Source organism: Arvicanthis niloticus, chromosome 7 (assembly GCF_011762505.2).
Source record: "Arvicanthis niloticus isolate mArvNil1 chromosome 7, mArvNil1.pat.X, whole genome shotgun sequence".
Taxonomy (NCBI): Eukaryota; Metazoa; Chordata; class Mammalia; order Rodentia; family Muridae; genus Arvicanthis; species Arvicanthis niloticus.
Window position 1 is genome coordinate 71178238 of NC_047664.1, and position 19358 is coordinate 71197595.

Below are 19358 nucleotides of genomic sequence, written 5' to 3' on the forward strand. Positions count from 1 at the left end.
ACTCTTCCCTGGCTCCCACTGGCACCTGGGAGCCCAGTCAATACCCTCACGCCTTCTTGCCCATAGGTCCCCACCCAATAGCTCTGCCCCCGGAGGGACCTCAGACTGAGATCTCCCCATGCCTGGAGCGGAGTTCTGTGACTTCTTACAGCCCTACTTATGCCTGGTGTCGCAGTCAAATTCCCACGCTTCTGCTCCCTGAGCCATGGTTCCAGCCACCTGGGGGGACAGACACGGGGGAACCACAACACAGCCCAACAGAACCCACGCCTATGCATGAGCTACAGTCCCACAAATACCTACCTTTAATAAGTATTCTCAGATGTTTCAACCCATCCCCTTTAGCCCACTATCCAAAAGGTAGGCGAAAAGATGGTAAATACAGGATGGGAACCTGTTTAGAAGTAATTCTTTGGGGGCGATTTCAATGTCTGTTTGTCAGGATACCAAAAATGAATCAGCAGCAATGGGATCATCCAGCAGAAACAGTCAGGCATCTGCCTAATCATTATAGATCAGCTGAAGCAACCAGAAGCAGCTGGGTCACCAGGGGAAGTTCTCTGCCATGTGTCTCTCTCAACAGAGTGAAGATCAGCAAAAGTGAAGATCCAAGACCAATGTGTATCCCCAAGGGTCTTGCCACAGCAAAACACCATGTAAGTCTGCTTTACCAAGATACCATGTAAGTCTCCATCACATGGCACAACCAGAAACTTCCAGTTTAATTGAGTTCCCTTACTGCTTTTGCAATGAAGTAGGGTTATCCCTGAAACCATGTATGCATGAAGAACAAAAATGGAATCATCAGATTGTATTTATACATTTGTACACAAATATGTACATATAAATTATGTGTCTGTATAAATGTAATCAAAAAAATTGTATACATTTTATACAAATTATAGTAACAAAGTATATTTATTCTGAAAAATTACATAAATTTCTAAAAAGTACTATTGTCTTGAGCCACAAATTACCAGTATAAATACCACATACATGGCAATGAGATCATATGACTTCTTTAAAAGGATATTGATCTATTTTCTATTTTGCATTTGATATTATGCTGCCTCTGTCCCTGAGAAAATGGGACTGAGAAATGGGACTTTTATGGAGCAGGTCAGACAAATTGCAGTAGGGTTGTGAATAGTGATATAATTGGAGTAAAACTGAAATTAGTCATTACTGTAGTTACTGAAGGAGTAGTTGACCATGGCCAGGCTGTCACTACTGTGATTTGAAAGACTCCACACATGCAATCAAAGTAAGGGTGAACAGATTGACCCAAATGAGCACTGTGTTGGTAATGAAAAGGGTATAACTGTTTCTGAGCAAGTGATTCCTGCAAAATCACTTCACATTAGAGAAATTCTCAAAATATTTCATGTCATTGAAAGTGCAAAGGATGAGATTCGAGAAACTAATTCAGATTTGGCGAAGAGAATTACAATTCCCCAAGGCATAGAAAGATGTTCTTACTGTTAGATACATGAGAGAAAAGCAAGCAACATTCAAGATCTCCTTAAAAAAATTCTTCAAATAATTAATTTTAAGTAGAGATTTTCTAAAGAAATTAACCTATTTTCAGTACTTTTATTGTTTTAAAGTACAATGTACTAGCTACTATTTTGACTCTATTATACCTTCCATTGATGGAAAAATATTTTTAATATCTAACAAAATTCCTAAATACCACAGGACAGTGATAATTCTTACAGTAAGCATTAGGATTACATTACAGATCAGTTTATGTTGTCATATAGTAGCCACTATATACAAAGTTTAATTAAATTTTATATAAAGGTATCTATGGTAAATAAGGTAGGATTAACTGGGTAATATTTCCTAACAAAAGTACCCTTTGAACTAAGCATGATATATTTATGTTTACTTTAATACTTATTTTAGTAAGTATTAAAAATCGCATTTGAGACAGTTTAATAATCTTAACCCTTTACTAGAGAAGACATTTAATTATGAGATTATACATCTTTACATCACTTACACTGCTTGGTCATCTGTTCATGTGCTTTTAAAGAATAACTAGCTATGGAGATGGTGGATCTTTATTATGTTAGGTATATTTCTTCACTGTTTAGCACCATAGGCCTTATTCCAGTATATATGAGTAATATGGAGATGTTTGATAACTGATTTTCTCGTTTCTATTGCCAAGCTCCTGACAACTCCTGAAAAGAAGGTGCATTCATCTTCATATAAGGGTTGCAGAGAAACAGTCTATCATTGTGGAGAAACCACTGTGGTTATGCAGCTACATGCAGCAAGGACATGTGACAGGAACCACCCCCTACACACACATCACAGTAGAAAAACATGAGTCAGACTGGGCAGGAATTAGAACCTGGGTGTAATATAACTCCTGAAGGTTCCACTTCCTGAATTTTCCACAGCCTTAAAAATCAGCAGCAGTACCCCAGAACAACTGTTGAAACAGATGTGATTATAGTAGAGATTTCTGTTCAAATCATAACAGGGTCCTATGGGGCAAGAGTTTTAAAAACTATTACTCAAATTTGTTTTTTAACAACACATATTTTTTTCTGTCCTTACATTCTTACTTTAAAAAGTATTTAGTGGTGCTTTTTATTTTATTGCAATTCACAATTGTTTAGCTTTAATTAGCCTGAGAACTGTAGAGGCAATTCGCTGTTTCTGGCATATGATTAAATTAAAATTTACTGAACATTTTGGCTTTATTTCTCATTTAAGTCCTATGATTCAGTCCAAATACTCTTTTGCACTGAGTTATTATTCAAGTGCCAAATATTTTCATAGTCCAAATCTTGTTTATTTATACAGATATTCATTTAACAAATAATGAACAATTCCTGCAGGCATGTACTATGCTACAGACTGAAAAATGCAAATAAGCAAAGCTCATGAACTTTGTGGTTTCTTGGTATTTCCAATCTAGAAATGATGTGAAACTTTATTTTGTAACAAATGCAATGGAAGAAAACAGGAAGCTGAAAAAGCTCTTTAGCTCTTAGGTTAGTCTCTGCTCAGCAAATACAACCTCTTATTGTTGTGATTCAGAGAGGATGACACGAATGGCCACATTTGTTCATTGCACATAAGATCTCTTTTAGCTTTGTTAAGAGAATGGCACTAGAAGAGGCCTGAAGAACATTGTAAAGGAAGTCTGTTACTTTCATTTAAATATTGTGTTAGCAATAGGCAGCAGGAAATGATTGAAACAACTGTTTTCAGTTCTGGCTTTGATATATTTCCAGATCCTGCAAAGGTAGGAACCTTTCAAAGTAACAAAACAAACAAACAAAATATGAGAAGTCTGGTGTTATTTATTTAGGATTAGTGGCAACACTTGCAGGCATAATCTTCTACTTGCCCCTTTCTAAAATATACAGGTTTATATTTTAATAAACACTAGGTAAGCTCATCTTTTCCCACATACATATAAAATTACTGTGTGTGAACTGCCATGCCTACTTCAGGCAATTCTGAAGATCAAAGTGAGAGCTAGGTGTCTGCACAGCAAGGATGCCCATCCTATTTTACCAGGTGTTTAATGAAAGATCTAGAATTCATATACCTTAGCGTTATACATTAACATCTTCAAATAGCTCTTGCCTAATTTCATGAGCTGGTAATTGCTCTTTGCCCTTTAAAGTTGACATACTAGGAAAAATAAAGCCTAATGGACATATAACACAGTGGAATAGAGATTGTATACATGCATTCTTGTCCCTTTGAATATACTTCTCACAGGAAGTGTCTAAATGGCAGGAGATACAATGTCTAAATGAGATGTAGCTCAAGGATCTATGGAGACAGAATGATGATAAGAGACAGAGGGAATAAATGACTCTAGGGATACAAGTATGAACTCAGAGACTGTGGCAACATGGGCGGCATGCACAGAGCCTGCACATATTCAAACCAGGCAGCACTTAGCATAGACTGAGGAATGGACATGAAGTCCCACCTCTTAACACAAAGCTATTTGCAAATAATACCTGCTGGAGAAAGGAATATCAGTTATTTCCAATGGGGTGACGGTGAATATGTCAACTACATTCCAGGGCAGGCCTCAGGCCCAAGATTAAATAGACCAGAAGGCCAAAGAAAAATTTTTTTTTCTGTGATTTTTTTTTAATTTGTTATTTTTTCTTGTATGTTTAAGGTTTTGTTTTGCTTTGTTTTGTTTTGGTTGTTGTTGTTTTTAATTTTTAAAAATGTTTTTTCTGCTTCCTTTTCCCGGCTTTTTGTTGTTGTTGAGAGAAAGAACATGAAGATAGGTAGATAATGAAATAGAGATGATCTGTCAGATGGAAAAGAATATGAACAAAGTATATAAACTTTTAAATAAAAATCTAGAAAGACTTAAAAAATAAAATACTTGGTTGAAAATTGTCAGTAATCTTTTGGTTCTATGAGCTTTTAATTTGAAATAAAATTGGTCTACAGGAGTTAACAGTTGGTGGTCATTTTCAATATTCAGAAAAGAATTAATCAAATGACATAGCCTAAAGTCATTATCAACATGCATGCTTATTTGCACACTTATTAAACTTCCAAGGAATAGATACAACTTTTATTGGTAGCAAATATCATTTTTCATGCTAATGACATTTTATTTTAAAATTTCAAGGTATATATTTAACATATATAAAGGTGACATGATATTAAAATATTTTTCAATTTCTGTTCATGTTTATGTCTTTTATCACACTGATGTTAAAATATCAAATATCTATAAATTGTCTTTTTCTTGTTTGTTTACAATTTTTACTTCCCTGTTTTCTTAATATATCAGGATTAATATATGGATTATTATAGACATAGTAATGTATGCTGGTAATGATTAGTATTTTTGAAATTATTGTTCACATATATTGGAATTAGAGAATGAAGAGAAAGAATAGTGTTAAGGTGGCTTTGAGCATAATCTTTCAAGGAGATGTTTTCTAGAGTCTAAAGATACAGGTTCTAGCATGGCCTCTCTTATCAATTATCCTTTCAGAGGACATTCTCTAAATCTCTGGATATGCTGTCAAATGTTCCCACTGTGTGATATATTTATTATGTTTCTCCAGGATTTGGTATGAATACTCAGAAGCTATAAATATGGCATTATTTAGAAAAACAATCCCAACAGTTATAATTGTTTTAATGGTCCAGAGAGGTGATCATTCTATATTGAGTGAGTGGGCTTTAAATAGAGTCATAAGAGAAATTACAAGACATTAGATGAAAAGATAAAACAGACAAAGGCACATGAAATCTAAAACAGATATTGGAACTTAAGTAACAAACCAGGTAGCACCCAGAGCTACCTGGTACCGTATAAGCAATGGTATAATTTTTTCCCTACATTCTAAACATGTTGAATACAACACTGATTTCAAATATCTGAGATCCATAATTGTCAAAAAGCAAAGTTGTATGTCATGATCCTTGTAGCTCCTGGTAGTGTCTGATATCAGCCAGAAGGGGAAAATTTAGTCCTTGAATCTCCTTACAGCAGGATATATTGACAAGTGTCAACATGGTTTACAATATAAAGGCAATTAGCATACTTGATGATCTAAAACTGATTGCCTTCGTATTATAAACCATGTCGATACATTCCCATGGATAACATTAAATTTTAATATTGTTTTATATTTTAATTTTTGAAATTACTTTCATATTCTACAATGTGATATGACACTTAACTCTGTTTTTCTTCCTCTAATAGTGAAGAATTGGATCCTGTAATTGGACACTGTATTTATAGCAGTTAATAAAAAACGTAATTTTCTACTATATAGCTAAGACAGAAGAGACTTTCTCTATATATGATGGGTTTGGGAATCTGGGAAGTTCAATGGTAGAAAAGGGCATAGCAATTTTCATTGACCACATGCTACTGGTGAAATGAAATCATCCAGCGTATGATTCTTAGAAAAGATAGGACAACAAGAAAAAGAACTCTAAATGTCACAGCAACCTCAGTTTAGAACACATTTTTAAAAACTACAGAGGAAGTTGACCAAAGCAGGATTCAGAGGAAACATACAGTTAAGAAACATACATTTATTTATTTTTTATCACATTTATTTAATTAGTCATGGGGTGGGGCTCAAATACATGCACAGCACACTTGTTAGGTCAGGGTACAACTTGTAGTAGTAAGTGCTTTCCCCCTATTATGCAAATGCCAGTCATCAGGTTTAGTGTTAGTGCCTTTACTCACTGGGCCTTCTAGTCTACCCAAGAAACAATTACTCACTTGCTGTCAAATCAAAGTCTTGTAAGATTTTTCTTAAACAGATATTTTAACTGCAGAAAATAATTCTATTACTTCTTAAAGCATATAGATAACAATTTTCTTCCTACACTCACTAGAAATGTCAATATATTTGCCAATGATGTTTTTGGAAACTGTGTTAGGATAGAGAGAAGAAATATAAGCTACAGGACCAACCTCATCATGAATGAACCAGCTTTCCTTCATTACCTCCTTTCCCTTTTCTAATTTTGTTCACCAAAAAAAAATCAAGTCAAAATTTGTTTTCAGGTTTTTTTTACGTCAACATTTACTGCATTCCTTTTTTCCATATTTTTATCTATATTTATAAAAGGAGTTTAAATAGATATGATGATATTTGCTTTATTCATAGCTGCTCTTACTACAACTCTAAATATCTGGTTGAGGAAATAATCCTGGAAGAGAATGAATATATAGATAACTTTAGAGAGGTTGTATGATTTTTCATCTTTTGTTTTACCCTAAGGGAATCAATATAAAATGTAAGGTTTTTTTTTTTTTCTGTTGTTGGTTTAGTTTAGTTTGGTTTTTAGTTGAAAATAATAGAGAATTTCAAAATGTCAGCATTTTTGTTAGCTTGAAAACACTGGCCCACAAGAATGAAGTATAGGAATGTTGCTTCAAAAGAATAATTTTAATAAACGGAAATGATCCAGAGAATATGAGGTATCTCGTCTTAAAGCCCTTAGGACAGAAAATGTTCACATTCTGTTATATTAATGCTTTTATTTTGTCTGTTAAAGCAATCAACCAATATAGAAACTTTTCCAATAATCATTCTTTTCTCTCTAAAGTACATAGCTGTTTGAGTTCAAGCAGCTAACAATATCTGCAAAGCTTATATGAGTGGACATATTACAGCTAATATCCTGGTGCCTCCATTGAAGCACTGATGGTCAAGGACATTCTAAAATTAAATAAAATGAAGAGTGTCTCCCAATGGATTGCTTGTTGGCTTAAAATTTTTTTCAAAGTGGCTGCTTTTTATTATCCTAAGAAATGAGAAATACGTTATCTCTAACCTGCTCAGATTCTTTCCCACATATTCAATATTTATAGCATTCTCAGAAAATTGACAAAGATGATATTTCTTTTTCATGCCTATTGCACATCATGTTGTGTCATCAATAACCCAGTGGAAGAAGATGAGAGATGTCCAGAATTTTTTTCAAGGACAAAATCATATCCAGGAACTCATTAACACCATGCAAAAGAAACACAAGAAAAGAGACACAAGAATGGAAGAAGAGGAGGTGGGGCAAAAATGTGAATAAAGAAGGAATATGGATTAGTTATCCAGATTAGGTTAAATTAAGAATGCAATCTACCTGAGGGGGGAATCTGAGGGTGGAGAGGGAGGCTGGGGGTAGGTGGGTAAACACCTTCATAGAGGCAGGAGGAGGGGGGATGGGATAAGGGGTTCCTGGGTGGTGGGGGAAATATGGTAAGGGGATAAAATTTGAAATGTAAATATTATATCCAATAAAAGAGGGGAAAAATAGAAAAGCGGTTAGAACCAACATTCTTAATAAAATGTCAGCCCTCTTTAAAAAAAAAAAACTATCTTGATACTAAATTTTGTTTTGAGAATTGTATATTGCAGAATGATCAGCCTTGGTGTATCTACTCAACAAGCAAGCTGGGCAGACCTGCTCAAACCTCTGAGGTCCGTGAATTCCATCTGGAGGCAGCGAAGACACAGCATCAGAGGATTGTCAACTTGCTCTCCCCCCCACTCCTCTTCTAATATCTCAACGCCCATAATCAGCTTGAAGAAGCTAATGATGAGTCAGCGTCCCTATTCCCTGGGCATGGGGACTAAGGTGGTAAATGTTGGGCTGTCTCCCTAGGGAAAAGTAGTGGTTTTGTCGGAATAGAGAGGATTAGCTAGGGTTTATTGCATAGCCATAACCTATTTGTAGAAATCTGTATAATTAATATCAAGATGAAGATATAAATTCTTAAATGGCACCAATTTACTTTGTTTACAAATTTTAAGGTTTTCATTGGCATGAGCTTCTGAGTGATATAAGAGTGAGATGAATATTGTTACTCTCATAGGCATTGTACCAGTATAACACACTTAGGAATACAAAGCTTAGACCCAGTCCTTCTTTAACTTTTTTAACTGATTTGAGATGGTCAGCCTGTGAGTTAAGGGACTATAGCAAATTCATGACTTGGAGTTTATTATAAGGGTGTTCTCTATGTTTTATTTAGAAATAGCTGAGTGGAGTTAACAGGCAACAGTCCAGATTACCTTACATGGATAGCTGGTTTTCAAAACATCAGAAATCCTTAGAATTGACATGACAAACATTTCAGTATTAATGTTCATTTTCATTAGAGACCTGTCTGCTCCGGACAGCTTCCTATGTTAAATTCTAAGAAGAAATTGAGCATCCTTGGAGTTACTCCAGTTGTGGTGAGACAGCCACTAGGCAAGAATTGCCACTTTCCTTCCACAGACAAATTACTGTCCAGAAAAGGACACACTTGCAGAATAGTCGACTGATTATATCTGCCTAGACAGAGTAATCAGCCCTTAATAATTCTGCAGCACTAAGGTCTGTCAGATGATCCTGGGCCAGAAGGCAGAAGAACAGATGCTCCAACGTTTTGAAGTAGAGCGAGTGTCCAGGTGTTCAGAGGTCTCTATAAATTGGCTAAGTTTTAGAAGCTATGCTTTGTGCTTCCCACAATTATAGTCAACTCAGTCATTCTGGATTTCTGATGGGGTTGAAAACTTATAGCTATTTACTTTGAGAGAAAAGATCTGAGTGAATGGTCATCAGCTGACATTCATCCTAAAGCCAAGGAAAAAGCCAGGATCAGAACTAAGTGTTTTAGTTAGGATAGATGACAGAGGTGCTGGTTAGTCAACAAAAGGATGGACTGGGTATTAGGACTATCTTGTACCTCACTGGTACAAATAGGCATAATTATGCTCTAATTGTATTTTGAGAGAAAAGTTTCCTTTTAACAGGAAGGGTGATGTGTAGGAGGAGCTAAGGTGGGAGGAGTACTGAGAGGAAGAAAAGGAATAAGAATAGGAGAAGAAGAAGGAGAGGAGAAGCTAGGTGATGAAAGAGAGATAGAGGGGGGAGACAGGGAAGCAGATGTTCATGTATCTCCACCAGTCAAAGATAGTTGATATATCTAGGTTGGGTAGTGGGTTACACCTCTGATTGAACAATACCAAACTTATAAAGCCTATGATTAACATTTCTTAAAAAAATGTATAAATGCAAAAAGGAAAAGGGGGCATGGGATAGGGGTTTTCTAAGGTGGGGGGATGGGGAAACGGGATGGTATCTGAAGTGTAAATGAAAGATCTAATAAAAAAAAAAGAAATGATTTAATTCTAGAAAATTTTAATTTCTTCTAATAACCTTTCTTTTCCACTACCTCTGGTGGGAAGTAGGCTAGAAGAGAGGTTAAAACATTTAAAAACCCTCATTAAAAGTAGAATTTGTAAAATAAAAAAAAAAAAGATGCAGAAGTGGTTAAAAAAAAATTCAAGAGTAATGGTGCTTGAAAAATATTTATACATAGATGTATTATGGTGGGTAAGATCTGGTCTAGATGATTGTATTTTACTGAAAGTGAATATTTTGTTTTATATAATATATTTCGATCACAGTTTCTTTTTCTTCATGTCCTTCCACCTCATTGTCAGCTTTCTAATCATCCAACTCCTCAGCATCCTTTTTCTCTCACTCTGTAGAAAATTTAAAAAATGAAAGAAAAATGAAAAAATAAAAAGCACAATTAGCACGTATCCACAGGCTTTATGATGTTGTCTAACTCCAGAATTTCTCTGTTTAGTTTTGGTCTGAATTATATGTGTGCTATGAGAGTGAGATAGTAAGTCACCCACTACAACAGTGAGAGGTAATATGTGATTTTAGCTGTCATTGTGTTTCTTTTATAAAGGTGTACTTTTGTTTAGTGAATAAATATTTGGAATTAAAAAAAAAAGAATGCAATCTACTTGTATAGCATTGTCTGTATTTTCTGTTTTTTATTAAAAATCTAGCATTTTTTACTCAATATATTATAAATTTTTGGAAATTTTCCAAAAGTAGGAACTAAAAATCTACTATTACCACATGGGCATATTATAAAGTATGACATGGTTTCTTTTCATATTCAATGTCAGTTCATGTTATATTACCTTAGAAATACATTTATGTGTACATTTATAAAGTTGTTTCGAGAGACATTTAACTGAGGAAACAGGACATATTCTAACAGTTTGTGGTACTTTCCTATAGACTTCATTCCTGTACTTATAAAAGGAAAAAATGCATTGGATACCAGCATTTATCTCTTCTGCCTCAGGCTCTTTCCCAACACAGATTTAAGCATTTATTTTTACCACCATGCACATTCCACAATAATAGACAAAATGTTAAAACTGATCCAGAATTAGTACAATAAATTAGTACAGAGAAGTGGAGTCATTGCTATGGTTTGTTGATGTGACTTTTAGGTCTTCTGAATTATAACGTGGGAAGTGTTGGAAATGTTGGAGATTGAACTACAGAATCCACAAGTCACTGTTAACTGATGGTTTTGGTAGAAATCTAGAACACAAAAGCATTGAATGAAACAAAGGCAGTGGAGGTCTTTAGGTTCTAGAGAGAAGTACCCACTGGCAGCAGAGACGGATTCCATTCACATTACACTATAGCAAAGAATCTGCTGGAGAGTGCTCTGTCCTGTGCCATCCATTCATCCTTGAACAAGGCAAAATTCAGTTACTTGCATTTCACAGTAACTGAACTAAGTTGCTGAGAGGAAATGCCAAGTAAATATAACATTGCAATGGTGGCATTGTTTCTGCTCACCTCTGAGTCTGCTCAGGAAGGAGAAAATATGAAAAATGTGCAAATGTATCAACCAGTAAGTTTAAAAATGGAGATGTGGATAATGTAGAAAATATAGCTGTAGCTTTTAGAGTGATTAATTCCTGTTATCAGAAAGCTCACACTTCTTGCTGGGACTTCGGGACAAGTCTCCTGATTGGAAGATCTCACAAACAGTGTCTCCAAACCCTACCCCTCAAATGAGGCAAATGTTTTTCTAGATTCTACTGCAAAGGAACAAAGAAGCTAACGGAGCTTCTATACATGAGAAGGTGGCCAGATTGCATTTCTAGCTGTCCGCTTTGAAGGAATGTAAAATACAACAGATACAGAGGATTATTTCAAAGTTCCAGAAGACCACTGAGGGCAAACTATGTGTGGTGGTGCCAGAGTCTCTTCAAAATACCTTGTAGAACTCATTGGTAGAGCTACAAGTATGAAACATATGTTTCAACGGATCTAAGAGAATGTTGAGAAACTAGGACTGAGGATGCCTAGTGAGGGAAGAGTATAGGTGACCAATGGAGCCAGGTCTAGAAACAGGATGTCTTTACTAGAGATAGCCAAGGTGGATGGATGGGCTCAAGAGTAGTGTTTCTGATCACATGCTCTGGGTTCTGGACTTTGAGCTGAGGGATTTGTTGCTTGTTCTGCTGAGTTTGGGATTTTTATATCCTTGCTATCTAACCATTCTTTTTTCATTGGTTAGAATTCTAGTCACTCAACCTAGAACTGACCTTAATACTTGAATGCAATTAAAATGATATAAAAGCAAAGAGGAAGAGGGGGAATGGGATAGAGGGGTCTTAGGTAGGGGAAATGGGCAAATGAATGACATCTGAAATGTAAACAAATAAAATATTCAATAAAAAATATAAGAACAAAAAATTTTTATTCCAAAGCACCCTGCTTATGGTTCATTTTACATTATTTCGTTTTGCTTGCACAGTTTAAAACTGCCTTGTTTACCCAAAGAGACTTTTGGATTTCGAACAATTTTAGAAAATTTAAGATCAGAGGGACTGTTACAAGTGAACTTAATATATTTCAAGTCAGATTCTGTAAACCTATGTGAAGAATGGGTGAGTATTATGACATGTTTGGTATTAGGTTTATAAGGTACACATGAGATAGTCTTGTCAAATAGACTGAACTTAGAAACATCTAAGAGACACACTTCTAGGTGTGACTCTGAAGGTGTTTTTAGAGAGATGTAATTACACAGAGAAGATAAGTCCTAGGAATTGGCAGCACTGTCCCATGGGCTATGGTACAAGAATGAATATATAAAAAAGAAATATGTCTGAATACCAGCATTTATCTCTCTCAACTTTCTGTATATGCAGTAGTTGAACTCCAAAAAAGCTAAACAACTAAATTAATTCACAGTTTAAAGTATGTTGCCACAAGGTAATACAGCTCAGCAAACAATGGACTACAGTTATATGTAGCCATATGAATCAGACTCCATAATTATATTTAATGAAAGAAGTAAGAGAAACAATAAAATGCACTGTAATTAATGGCAAAATGTCTACCTTAAGATGTTATGGACTATAGTCAGTAAATGTTATAGGAAGAAAAACATAATTAATTATATATTAACTGGAGAAAATAACAGGAACAAAATATAGATTATCTTTATTTCTTTTCCGATAGGTTCCCACTATGTAATCCGGGTTGGTCTTGAACAAATGACTCACCTGTCTTCATCTATCATGCAATGAAATCACAGATGCCTTCTGCATGTCCAGTTCTCCTGTTTACTATGGACATGCTATCATGCTTGTACACATATGTCAATAATTACCAAATTGTGTGCCTTAAATATTAACTATTGACACTGTATCACTTACACTCCAGGGAAGAAATAGAAGAGGAAGATGATGAGAAAGAGGAAAAGAAAGTCTAAGAATGCAATAAATGAGACCATAAATTAATAACTCATGATTTTGAAGGTAAACATTATTTATATAAATAAGGGTGTGATTAGATTAAGTGAAAATTTATATTTTGATTTCATTATATACAAGTATTAAAACATTTAAGATCCCATAAACACATATATATACACACAAACACACACACACACACAATTCTTTTGTAAAATTTCTCTGTATTTTGACTTCCTTTTTGTTGAGACTCTTTTGGTTCTTGGTAATGTTCCAAACTCCGTTTCAGTTGTTATATTCTTAGTTTAGTTGCATTTTAACTGCATTGCAGTGAGTTCTCTTAAGCTGACAGAAATACACTCAATCAATGATTTCGAGACAGATGGAAGTGGTCTTAAAATTCTCTGTAAAGAATTTTTGAGAGGTCATTGTGACCAGAGATCAGGATGTCCTGGACATTATCCAACAGCATCATGTGGAGTCAGCCACACAGGGAAAGAAACCAGCCTTTTTATTCTCTTTGCTTCTTAACATTGGAATGAATATTCTGATACTTCTTACACTGCAAACTGTTGAGACAATCATTAGTTGTGATCTTTGACATCTTCAGCCCGAATGTTAAATATAATGACTTATCTCTCAATAGTTTCTTCAATTCAAATTTACTGTGTCCCTGTTGAAAAGCATTTGAGTTCCTTCTACATTTTTTCTTTCATCTCTGTTCCAATTAAATACAATTTAATTAATTAGTTATTGTAAATCAAGATAGATCTATTTATCTCATGCTAGTCTTGAGTTTAAATGTAGCAAAATATGACTTAAATGACTGGTCTCCCTTCAGCTGTCTTTCTAAGGCTTTGTTTTAGGAACACCCCTCCATGTACATTTTCATGCACTACAGCAGTGTCAGCACAAGATGTGATGTCTCATTTTGAAATGACTACTTTATAGTTTCTTTTTTTTTTTTCTGTCCATTAAAATGTTGTTGTTCCTTGAATTAATTGCCATCTACCAAAGGGAAAAAAAAAAGTTTCTCTCTCAAGGGTTGAGATGTGCACTAGTTTATGGGCATAAAGACAAGAATTTAGGATATAGTTTATTAATATGTAAATTTGGTATAATAGAATTAGGTTATTCCTTATGGAATACATCAAAAAGTGTTTGATCACTCAAATAACGTTCGTGCTACTATTATACCAATAGGCATATCTTTAAGATCTTCATGGATACAAACTCATCCAATCTTTTCAAGAGTATTGGTTAGAAAATATTTATGTGAAGACTGGGTAGATGACAATTCCAATGTTGTTTTAAACGTTCAAATTTTATATACTTGACAGATTGTGAAAATAATATTCATATTGTAAGAACAACAATAGTTTTATAGAAGTTATTGATATGATGAACAATTCGGATACAATGTTTAAAAAGTGAATATATTTAGGTTTTTATTGCTAATATTCTGGTTTAGAGGCATCCAAACCAGAACTTTACAACTTCATGACCTGGGAATCTATCAACCATCTTGTTTATAAATTCTGTGCACTGTGATTCAAATCACAGATAAGAGTCTTTGGAAAAACCAAAGGATAGGTAGAGCCAAGAAGTCATGAGAAATGTGATCCATCCCTATGCCTGGAAGTTGATGCCAATTTTCTGCTGAGATAGCCAAAGTATAAGTAGAAAAACCAATGTGAAGTCCTTCCTTGTGATCTGGAATAGAAAGACAGAAAAAAAAAAGGAGGAAAAAAAGGTAGATTGTTTCTCCTGTGACCTACTCTCAAATTCACAAAGCAAGGGTTTTGTTCATCCTCCTTACCTTCTGTGGTAGAGCCTTCTAATTGTTCTTCAGGTGTAGATTTTCTGTTATTCCTGGTTTTTCAATGCCTTATGGTCACAATGAAATCTAAATATTGTGATTAAATTATAATTAATAGAATATAGTTACATAAATATATACAGTATTTTAAGGCATAATCTTTAAACTTTGTTTTAAATATATATTTTATGTGGTTATATGCTATGTGTTTATAGTTGCCTGGGGTGGGGTGCATCAAGGCATTGATTTTATCCCCTGAACTGGGGTTGTAGGCGGTCATGAGGTGCTCGATGTAGGGTTCTGGGAACCTAACTCCAGTACTCCTGGAAGATTGAGGAGCAGTGTCCTAAGAGTGATGGAGACATCTCTCCAGCACACAAGCTCTTTAAAAGACCTTTGTTTTATCTTATTCTATCTTAACCAGAATATAATCATCTTTGGGGTCACTCTGAAATCACCTGTAGATGACGGTTGTCCATCATTGGCCTAGATTCTGAATGTACTGAAAAATTCTTCTGACATTTTAGCTAATGTTGTGTGAAGAGAGTTCAATTCAACTTAAATTAATTTTTATTTTACTGTCACAATAGTTTTCTTATCTTGTATTTCTAGGACAGCAACTTAAGAAATTAATAACTACGTATATAAAATTTGCAAACATTAGTTTCATGAAATAGTACAAATTTACATACAACACGAAATCTCTAAACATTCTCATTGCAGATATGAATATGACACAATGACACCTTTTGTAGATTAAAATTTTTCTCAAAGTTCTCAGAAATGCTTTTATTCAAGAAACTGTGTATTCATTTAGAAGAAACAAAGTAATCTGGGTTGGGGATTTAGCTCAGTGGTAGAGTGCTTGTCTAGCAAGCACAAGGCCCTGGGTTCATTGTTCAGCTCTGAAAAAAAAAAAAAAAAGAAACAAAGTAATCAAATACTACATAAAATTTTACCTAGAAAACTCAGTAATACAAAGGAAAGAAAAAGTAACAAATTAATGTGGATTGTAGAAATAACTAAAATGTCAGAAGTTGTATAATATTGGAACTAATTGGAAAATATAAGAAAATATTTGAATACTACCAAAAATTATAAATTATAAATATTTTCTTAAAATTATAAGAAAATATTTTATACAAGAGTAAATTAGAACATACTTTAGAAGATAATGAAAAAACATTTCTTAATAGTACAAGAAATACATGGTTTGTACTCACTGATAATTGGATATTAGCCCAAAAGCTCTCAATACCCAAGATACAACTCACAGACAACATGAAGCTCATGAACAAGGAAGACCAAAGTGTGGGTGCTTTGGTCCTTCTTAGAAGGGGTAACAAAATACTCATGGGAGCAAATATGGAGACAAAGTGTGGGACAGAAACCGAAGGAAGGGCCATCAAGAGATTGCTCCACTTGGGTATCCATCCCTTGTGCAGTCTTCAAAGGTAGATGCTAATGTGGATGCCAGGAAGTGCATGCTGATAGGAGCCCTATATAGCTGTCTCCTTACAGGTCTGCCAGAGCCTGAGGCAGATGAAGATGTTCACAGCTAACCATTGAACTGATCATGGGGTTCCCAATGGAGGAGTGAGAGAAGACTTAAGGAGATGAAAGGGTTTGCGGCCCCATGGGGAGAGCAACAATACCAACCAACCAGAGCTCCCAGGGTCTAAACCACCTGCCTGGGAGCAAATAGGAAGGGACCCATGGCTCCAGCTGTATACAAAGGGGAGGATGACAGTGTCAGGCATAGGTGGGAGAGGATGTCATTGGTCCAGTGAAAGCTGGATTCCCCAGTGTGGGGGAAATTGTGGGTGGGGAGGTGGGAGTGGGAGGGTGGGTGGGGGTATATCCTCATAAAAGTAGGAGGAATGGGGATGGGATAGAAGGTTCCTGGGTAGTGGGGGAAACAGGGAACTTGGATTACATCTGAAATGTAAATAAAATATCCAATAAAAAAAGTAAAAAAAAAAAAGAGCACAAGAAGTTATAGTAAATAGAGATTTGTTGTATCTTTCTGTCAGAGTAATGATTATGTAATAATGCTTTTGTTTCTTGAATCAATTTATAATACAAATGACATTAGTATCAAAAGTCAGTGTCTTAAATAATTGCGAACATCAGTGATTGAAGAGGCAATTTTAAATGACACATCTGCAATATACAGCAGGAATAAACCTTAAAGCAAGATATAAGTGCAAAGTATTTACTTATAAATTTGTGAAAAGTTACCACTAAAAACTGCCATTTTCATATTTATAATTAGCCTTGTTTCCCAGCAAAACAGGTAACCAAAGTAGTAACAGCTATGGAGAGTGACACTCAATTTTAAGTTCTTGTACAAGATATGGAAGAAAAAGATGGAACTGAAACACACAGGCAGTGGGTGAAAAGAATGGAAAACTAATTTTAGGTGGTCTAAGAACACATACATTTTATAATTATGAATGATCATAATTATAGCTTTAGCTTTGAAGAAAAGTCTGGAAATCTCCTTTGAAAGTGTTGAAGTAAGAAACATTGTTGCTTTAAATGGAACTGTAGGAAGTACAGAATCAATTCATTTAATTTAGTTAGCAGTAACAAATCAATTTAACAGGCATATGTGATGAATTATATAAGACTTCCTTCACATTTTAAAGACAAGCTAAGTTGTTCCCCTATCTTCACAAACATGCAATGTCTATTAAAGAATTGAGCATGTTTCTGGAAGGGCAGAGCTTAGTTCTATAAGACAAGAGCATGAGTCGATGTTCAACAGCAGGGAAAAGGAAACATAGTCTGCCTAATGTACTGTGCCTTTACTTGTGCTGAGGAGAAATAAAGGAAACAGTCTTTCATTCTTGCTAAATTATGTTAATAACCCAATTCAATTTCCTTGCGTTTTAATCAAACGTCTTTAAGCTAAATTTTAGCTAAAACAAAGTATAGTTTTCCTTGGCTAAATGGATTGGACCAGAAGACCACTGGTAGGGACTTTGGTTCCAGGAGCAATGGAAATCTTCAGTGCAGAGACAGATCTGGTGCCATTGCTTCTTCTTGTGAAAGTTTGTGGGGATATACATAGTCACAAGCACAACTACAAAGAGATCAATTAAAATGATGTGTCAGATATGGAAAGAAATGCTTCTATTGCACATGTCAATGTTAATTTTTTCAAAGATATGAAGCAGAAGTAAAAGAATCTTAGAAGTTCCCACCATTGTACTATTCAGGAAAATACATAAGACTATTCAAGTTAATGCATGACTACACTTAAATGTTAATTTGTCAAAAATAAACAGCCCTACCTGTACAGTAGTTGGAGAGTATATATTGATTGATTGATTGACTGATAAATCAATTTTCTTTACTTGATAGAATAAAAGCACTTTCGCTGACTGAGGTGCATCTATTTGATGGCATAGTTCTAAATATTTTTTATAATCACACATTTCTAAGCACTCCAACTTTCTGTCTAATTACTTTGGCCATTTGTGTAATTTCTTATAAAAGCATACACTACTGTTTTTTTTTTTTTTACATCAATTTAATGATAAAAGTGCAATGATTCTTCAAATAGAATTTTGAAAAGTATTTTTTATGATAAACTTTTAATTAATTTTTGAAGGGAAGATGCTGCATTGCTTATTGTTTTAATTCCTAGTCACCAGAACAGAGCTCACAAACATGAACAAAATTAAGTATTCAAAAGTTAAAAGAATTTCCTGAACATGATACCACCATTGTACTCATGAAGTTAATTGCACAAGACCTCCATATGATTGGGCATGTCAGCAATTTATCATAGAAGGGCAAGTACTACGAGGTCTCACTACTCCCTGGAAACATCTTCTGAGTTAATAGTTGCTGGAGAAAGAAGTGTTATTTTCTTCAGTGTGATAAATGCTGGCAATTTGTCCAAGCTTCGATAAATAACTTCCCACACATGCTCATGCAAGCAACCCTAATTAGACTCAGTGGGTCACACACACAAAGAGTGCCTGGAAGGAGCACAGTGACTTATTGGTATTAGAAAAGTTTCTGTGGGAGAAGGAGTAGAAGAGAAATAGTAATGAGAGGTCAAAACCACTAAAGCTCATATACCTCCATGAAACTGTTAAAGAACACAAATAAGAAAATAAAAATATTCTGATTTAATTTCCAGTGGGAGGTAAAATTCATTTTAAGAATATTTGCTGTTGTTAACATTATCACTGAAAAAGTAAACATTTCAAATTTTCTCAAGTCTTTTTACTATATGGTTTATTGACAATACTCAAAAACAAATATTAGGTTTAACTTATTTTGGAATTTAAATAGGATATTTTTAAAACACAAACTGAATGCTCTATATTTCCTGTACCTCTAAAAGTAGATACCTTTTTTTTTTTTTTTTTTTTTTTTGCTTTATGGATGCGCTTTATTTTGAAGAAATATTACAACATATAAAACTACATCAAGTCTCAAGTGCCACCTGCACAGTGACAGAT